Source organism: Ciona intestinalis, unplaced genomic scaffold (assembly GCF_000224145.3).
Source record: "Ciona intestinalis unplaced genomic scaffold, KH HT000468.1, whole genome shotgun sequence".
In the NCBI taxonomy this organism is placed as follows: Eukaryota; Metazoa; Chordata; class Ascidiacea; order Phlebobranchia; family Cionidae; genus Ciona; species Ciona intestinalis.
Window position 1 is genome coordinate 3,927 of NW_004190789.1, and position 7,363 is coordinate 11,289.

The following is a 7,363-nucleotide window of genomic DNA, read 5'->3' on the forward strand; positions in this document are numbered from 1 at the left end:
GTGCTTATTCCTATTGTTATATACAGTTGGGTCATTCTCTTGATTCCGTTTTACTGGTCGGTTCTTTAATTCTTTGAATATTATTTGTTTACTACCAAATGGAACTAGAAAATGTAGAATAAAAATGTGCAACATCTCCCCACCCTACCACATTGTTTATATTGTCAGTCACCAAAATAAAGCAATCACTCTCAAAGTTTTAAACCCGGTAACACGTAGTCTTACATATATTACATGGAATAAGACGCATGTTGTATTTAACGGTTGTCGTTGTCTTGCAAAATCTACAAGGTTACATTAATAAATTGCTCGTTGTTGGTCTGTTAGGTGTAAGCGACCACGCTTGTTTTCTTTTAGTTAAACTTTAATATGCTTCGTTTGATTTATTGTTTTCAATCTATGCTTTATCGTAATCGAAGGACCAAATAAAGTTATTATTATTTTACAACATGTTGCAAAGGAAAGTTGGAATGCGCATTGTGTATTGATATCATTGTAGACTTAAAGTCCTCAATTAGTGTTACTTTTACTGAAACGTAAACTATAGTTGGCGTCAGTACATCAGAGTGGAAAATTACAGAAACAGTTTAAAATACCAGATGTTGGGACAATACATCAGGCCTGAAACTAAACGGAAGTTATTAAAACAAAACGACAGAACACTAACTATTGCTTTAGCTGGTAAGATGACCACTCAAGAAACAAATGAACGTTTAAATGATGGCTCCCTGTCGTAAAAACAGAGTAAAGAAAAGATATTTAAATCGAAATTTTCCATACGTTTTGGTATTCTTGGTAAACGTAAAAGATCGCTGCTGCCATTATGGGAGAGTATGTATCCTTGGGCAAAAATATACGATAATTGTAACCCAGTAAACAGACAAAGAATAAAAATCCCACAAAATAAAAGGTTTACATACAAACACCCGCAAAGTTGCATATGTGGTATAAATCGCAAGCGGACACAAAGTGTTCAAAACGTTTATAACAGATTTTAGACAAGCCAACATAAGATTTCACTATGAACAACATATACGGTAAGACGTTATTATAGTGTTTTAATAAAATACATAAACATTTATTTGCTTGATTATCAGGCGTATTAATCTTTACAGCACGTACTCGTGCCTTACACAGGAACTCATCAGTCGTATCGAATCTACGAAATCAGGCGTATTTATTAAGAAGACTCAAACAGATGTATCGGAAACATTCAAACAACGCTAGTAATAAAAGGCGCTGAGTTTAGCAATATTTCGTCAGTTCTTCAAAAGAAACAACGTAAGTCACTAGTTTGCTCTTTGTATGGCTTGTAGTAATTATATTTTATTGCAGATGAACAAGTCAGCACTTCTACTTTTGCTTCTCATCGGACTTCTCGTCCTCACTGAAACTACAACTGCTTGGTGGGTTGGTGCTCCTCGTCGTCGTCGCCATGTTACTCGTCGTCGTGCCCATTATGACCATCAGGAAATGCCACAAATGAACGAAAGTACGTTTATTTTTTACCAGTGTAATGTTGTTTTATGTTAATTGTAACAGCTTTTTAACGTCTGTGAACGTTAACAGTATAATTAAGTTTAACATAAGTTTTAACATCTGATGCCGTGGCTCAATAGTTATAGCACGCCTTCCTCCCTAAAGCTTACAGATTTAAAGGCTCGTCACTGCTAACATTGTGAACGAATGTGTCTTTGCAAACTTAACGGCAATATTCTTAAATTAATAGGCATACACAAAACAAATTATAAAGAGAGTCATTAAAGTAATTACCTACAAAGTTACATACATAGTATATTATAGGCGGGTACGAGGTGTATAAAACCGAACCCCTCTAAGCTAACAACTGTCGTTATTACTACGTCATGCTAGTATAAATAAGTTATATTGATTCAACATGATAATAATTTTATTTAAATTTTCAGATTCAGACATGAATTTAATCAAATGAATGGCTGAAGATCAATAAGTGCCCATTTATGTTTAAACTGCAAAAGTACAGTTTTAATAAATTGAACATCACCAAATATACCTTGTGTTGTGTATCAGTCACCTTGTATTTTATATTTTGTGAATATATAAACATGCAAAACAATTTTCAACACCGCCTAATTACCCTCTGTAACCGACGAGCAGTCACATCAAGCCAAAGCCTTAATTTAAAACAACACGCTAAACATTTATTCCCGGACACACACTCTGGAAAGCAGCTGTAATGCGAACATAAATTATGACACCGCAGCAGCACGAACATCCGACACACAAACAGAATGTTTGTGGCAGCAGGTTTTTTAAATACTGAAGCCACACAGTTGGCACGCTATGAGGCTTATTCAAATAGAAGATAAAACGGTTAGATAAGAACTTAAAACGACTAACCAAAGAATAGAACCTACCGCTGCACAGCTAACACTGAAATGAACTAAAAAGACGAGCGCATGGCCAGACGAAACACAAGAAAACCAAGAAATGTAAATTGCAATTAACGTGGAATGTAAGACGCGCGCCGTCATCCGCAACGACTAACTTTAAGCGAATTTAGAATGACGCCGTAGTTCACACCGTCTTATAAACATCTAAAATAATCACCCACAAAATTATATACGTGGTAACTTGTAAGCGAGCACGAGTTGTGTAAAATGAAAACTGATGTTATATGACTGCCGTTGCCCCAACACTCGAGAGTAAACATGTCGCTCATAGAAACGAGTGAAATTTTGGATAAATTAATGGGTAAAATTTTCGATAATTTGATGGGTAAATTGGTAGATAAATATATGGGTAAAATAGATAAATTGATGGGTAAAATTACGGATAAATTTTAATGGACTTTTGTTTAGTTTGTATAATTTTTATTTTGGTAATTGTTATTAGTTTTCCTATTCCTATCATTTTACCTTCTACGTCTGGTATAATAAACATGATTAGGTTTTCGTTCACCTTGACGACGTAGGTGTTATTATACAGGTGTTCTTTTAAAAACACCCCGTACCTGCTAACTAGTTTTCACGTAAGTTTGCTTTGTAGGTAATTTTTTGGTTTGCAATTATGGTTCATGGTTACGTAGCACCGCCGTTGCTTCTCGTATTTCAAACGTTTTCAAACAAACTCCATACCATTAGTTGCATGAGAGGTTGGACGTTATTTGATACACGCGTCACATTTCCAGAGAACATCAATACCTGACTGTGTTGCTTTAAAACCTATATTAGATGATGGGTAACGCCCAATGTGTGGTGTAAGATATTTGAGCACGTTAGTGGTAATATAGATCCTTTTTCGTCGAACAGTTGTTCTTATTGTTGTTGTTTTTTGGACGACTTTTTTCCGCGCTTACCTTAACTTTTATTCTGGCATTTTTTCTTTAATCTCTTGATTGAAATCAAATTATAATATGTATATATTTATAATTTTTAGACTAAATTTTCAAAATCAAAATAATTAGCGATTAATAAACGATTACTTAACTGTTTGATTAAATGCGCCAAATTCAAAATGCACCTTAAACTTTAACTAAATGATTGTACTCTATAAAGTATTTTGAAATAAGCATAGTTTTATAAACCATACTGCATATGATCGCCTATTAGCGAGTAATTAAAGATTACTTTTCTGTCGGTTTAAGGCGTTAATTCGTACTTAAAATGTACTTTAACATTGAATGAATGAATGAATGAAATTTTTAATCGAGATTAATCGGTTGTATTCGATACATTAATTCTAGTCTAGCCTTATAAACCATAGTGTATAAAATCGTCCAATTAATGAGTAAGAAATAATTGTAACGCATGCGAGTCAAGTAAACTGCCATGCATCGGGAACTCGCTGGTAACTCAGTAATCAGTAACTTTTGGCTTTGTTCAAAAGAATTGTTACGGCAGGTGAGGATCGAACCCGCAACATGACGCTAGCGCGCGCCTTGCCCAAGGACACATACGCTAACATTGGTAGCAGCGATGCTGCCTAGACCCATTACCTCTGAATTACCGGCAGGCACTTTGCCGCGTGGTTACTTGTGTTTTCTAGATAAGTCTAGAATGTCATCCAAATATTAGAAAAAAACGTAAAAAACAACAAAACTAGTGAATGAGATAAAACAACTGTGTTTTAACGACCGTCGTCAGAATTGGAAAGCTATATAGTTGGACCATAGCAAACTAGACCAACAGCAACAAAGAGAATGTATTGCAGCAACGCATTCGTTAAGTTTGCAATAGTTATAAAGTTAGGTATCAACACTAACGTAAGCCAAGGTTCATAAAAATTCATAAAACAATTTGAAATATAATGAGCTCGGCTAGAATGGAAGTCTCCAAAGTAACGGAACAATTGAACGGGAAGTCCCGTTTAGAAATGAAACTCTAGGAACAAGAGACTTCATCCTATTTCAAAACGTTTCATGGATTCTTATGAAGATTAACGTTAGTGTTAAAAAAACGAGAGAAGATAGAGTGTATGGTAGACGATAAACACTTCATCCTCTTACAAAACTATTCGTTGACAGAACAATGTTTTGTAATTTTCCACTTGGTTATCAAAGCTGTTATTTCGTTATCAAAGCTGTTATAACAGTCAAAGCACGACGGATGAGGTATTAACATAATGCTACCTCAAATGTAACAGGCTTAATATCCGAAAATACGAATCCTATTGCAATAGGCATGTGATAGTGTTTATATTTGGTGTTATCGCTTTACATACATACGCTTAAATGCGTGGTATTGGCATTTATTGATTTCTAGTTGATATGTTTTATATTTTAGCATTGTATTACTATTTCATATCATGTTTTAATATCGTACTTGTTGAACAAATTACGTGTTCTTAAATCGTATGTACTTTCTGTGATGGTAGCTGTATGAATTATATTGCATTGTAGAAGCTACTAGCTTTCTAGCGAGCTCTAGCGGATGTTATTAGTAGTAACGGCTTCCGCATGTAGCTTAGGCAATACCAAGAGCGAACGAGTAAAGCTTGTATATTTGTTGTGCATTGACATTTCTTTAGTTATTTTTTATTTTTTAATACGCTTTTTGGAGCTCATGGAGAGTGATCTGCTACGCGAAATAACGAGAGTGTATCGCACATTGCATGAAACACTTTCCGCTGGTTAAGGAAGAGTAAAGACAGACATTATGCATCAGATTTCATATTTCATAAACCAAACTTACATATGTGTTTTAGAAACATGAAATTACGTGTTTCATTAAAGAAAAGTATTTTTGTAAGTTAATATTGAAATCATTTTAGTATAAGTTTACAGTAATAGGCAGGAACTCCATAACAGCGTCGAAACCGCGTTAAGATAATTAGGAAACAAAAAAATATTGAAACGCACCCTCTCTGTTAAGAGCAGTGAATGAAAGAAAGAGAGAATTAACCAGAAACTTAACGGGAAGTTATTGTAACAAAACGAACGATCACTAACTAATGTTTTAGCTGGTGTAATAAACACTTTGAATGAAGTTTTGTTTTATGTTGTTGCGTGTTTCAATTTAATCGCAAGGCAATTATATTTGCTGTAATTATATTCACTTTCTTATTATTGCTTAAATTAATTATATTTAACACACAACTTGATGGTTATAGCAAAACCAGGTTCAGTGTGAATATTGTACAATAAGGTGACATTATGTTTTAATCCGCACAATGTAATTATGTAAAGGCGAATGTATATGTTAGTTGGCGTTTAGTTGTGTGAAATACTGTTGCACAAAATTCAATACACGTGTTATAATATAATCGAGTAATAATTGCTGTTGTATCACCGCCATGAGATGCTGGATAAGTTACATTCATGTTTCCGGAAGTCCGCACAACATAACATATAGTGCCACAGTGTTAAGGCTCTCACATCATAAAGATTGAGAGTTCAAGTTTCTCTATGTTGTTGGTAACAACTTCTTAACTATTCCAAATCATCGATCATTTTACTATTATCAAAATCACCTGCTGCAAGCAATACTTTTGTGTGTAATACGTATTTACATAACACATCACATTACAGCACTGCTCTTTTATTCAGTAAACAGCGAATAGCAAATGTTGAAGTTCATACACAAAGTCGTTATATTGCACGCGCTGTTGTTCTCAGTCTTACAGAGTGGAAAATTACAAAAATATTTTCAAATGCTGATTGAAATGGAAGTTCGCAGAAACGTCAATTAAATCCAAACGGAGATTTAAGCGATCTTTTCAAAGAACAAAGTTGTTTTGATCAAGAGAGGCTTGTGTGATGTAATGCCATTTAACGCTTTCGTCTTTATTCGAGGATGGTTGTTATATGACAGAAATGAAAGATTTGTTAAACCACGGGAGTTCTGTTTTTTTACTCCTCGTAAACGCTTACAATTTACAACGTAATTTACCTGTGTTGGTAATTATATATCGGTATTTTAATTTTAATGTTTGGATAACAATTTATACAAGTCACCACTTTGTTGGGGCAATTCCCGAGTCTTATTCACTCATGCACACATGGTGGCAGCATAGAGGCTGCTTACAGCACATGGTGGCAGCATAGAGGCTGCTTACAGCATGTGCTCATGCCTTACACAGGAACTCGTAAGTCGTATCGAATCTACGAACTCGAGAGCGCAATTATTGAAAAGAAGGGATTTATTAAAACAGAGAGATTTTATGAGGAGGAGAGATTTTATTGATGAGAAGAAATTTTACTCCTGACAGCAGATGCAACGGAAACAATCAAACAACGCTACTGATAAAAAGCGCTTGGTTTTGCAATATTTCATCAGTCCTTCAAAAGAAATAACGTAAGTAACTGATTTGCTGTTTGTATCGCTAGTAGTAATTATTATTTTATTGCAGATGAACAATTCAGCACTTCTACTTTTGCTTCTCATCGGACTTCTCGTCCTCACTGAAACTACTACTGCTTGGTGGCTTCGTCGTCGTCGTCGTCGTCGTAATATCGCTTATAATCAAGAAGAAATGCGAGAAATGAATGAAAGTAAGTTTACAGATACCAAACCAACAAATGTATTGTCGTTGTGTTAATTATAATAGCGTTTTACGGTCTGTAAAGGTTAACAGTATAATTAAGTTTAATAAAATGTTTAAAAATCCGATGCCTTAGCTCAATGGTTAGCGCGTCTGCCTCTATTCTAGAGGTTACAGGTTCAAGATATAAAATGAGTCATTAAAATAACTACCTATAAATGTTACCTAAATGGTATCTCACAAGGAGGCACGAGGTGTATGTAACAGGACAACCTTACCATAACGTCTGTCCTTGTTACTACGTCATGCTAGTATGAATAAGTTTTATTCGTTCAACATGCTAATATAAACATTTAAATTTTCAGATTTAGACATGAATTTAATCAAATGGATGACTGACGAA

At 34.6% G+C, this 7,363-nt stretch overlaps 2 long non-coding RNA genes across 2 annotated transcripts; both read left to right on the forward strand.

Moving 5' to 3' along the window:
* Positions 1 to 766: 766 nt before the first annotated feature.
* Positions 767 to 2,027, forward strand: LOC113475428. The gene is made up of 3 exons (XR_003397185.1): positions 767 to 1,281; positions 1,336 to 1,492; positions 1,926 to 2,027. It is a non-coding gene; the product is annotated as an uncharacterized LOC113475428 (long non-coding RNA).
* Positions 2,028 to 6,667: 4,640 nt separating this feature from the next.
* LOC113475429 lies at positions 6,668 to 7,363 on the forward strand. The gene is made up of 3 exons (XR_003397186.1): positions 6,668 to 6,773; positions 6,829 to 6,970; positions 7,326 to 7,363. It is a non-coding gene; the product is annotated as an uncharacterized LOC113475429 (long non-coding RNA).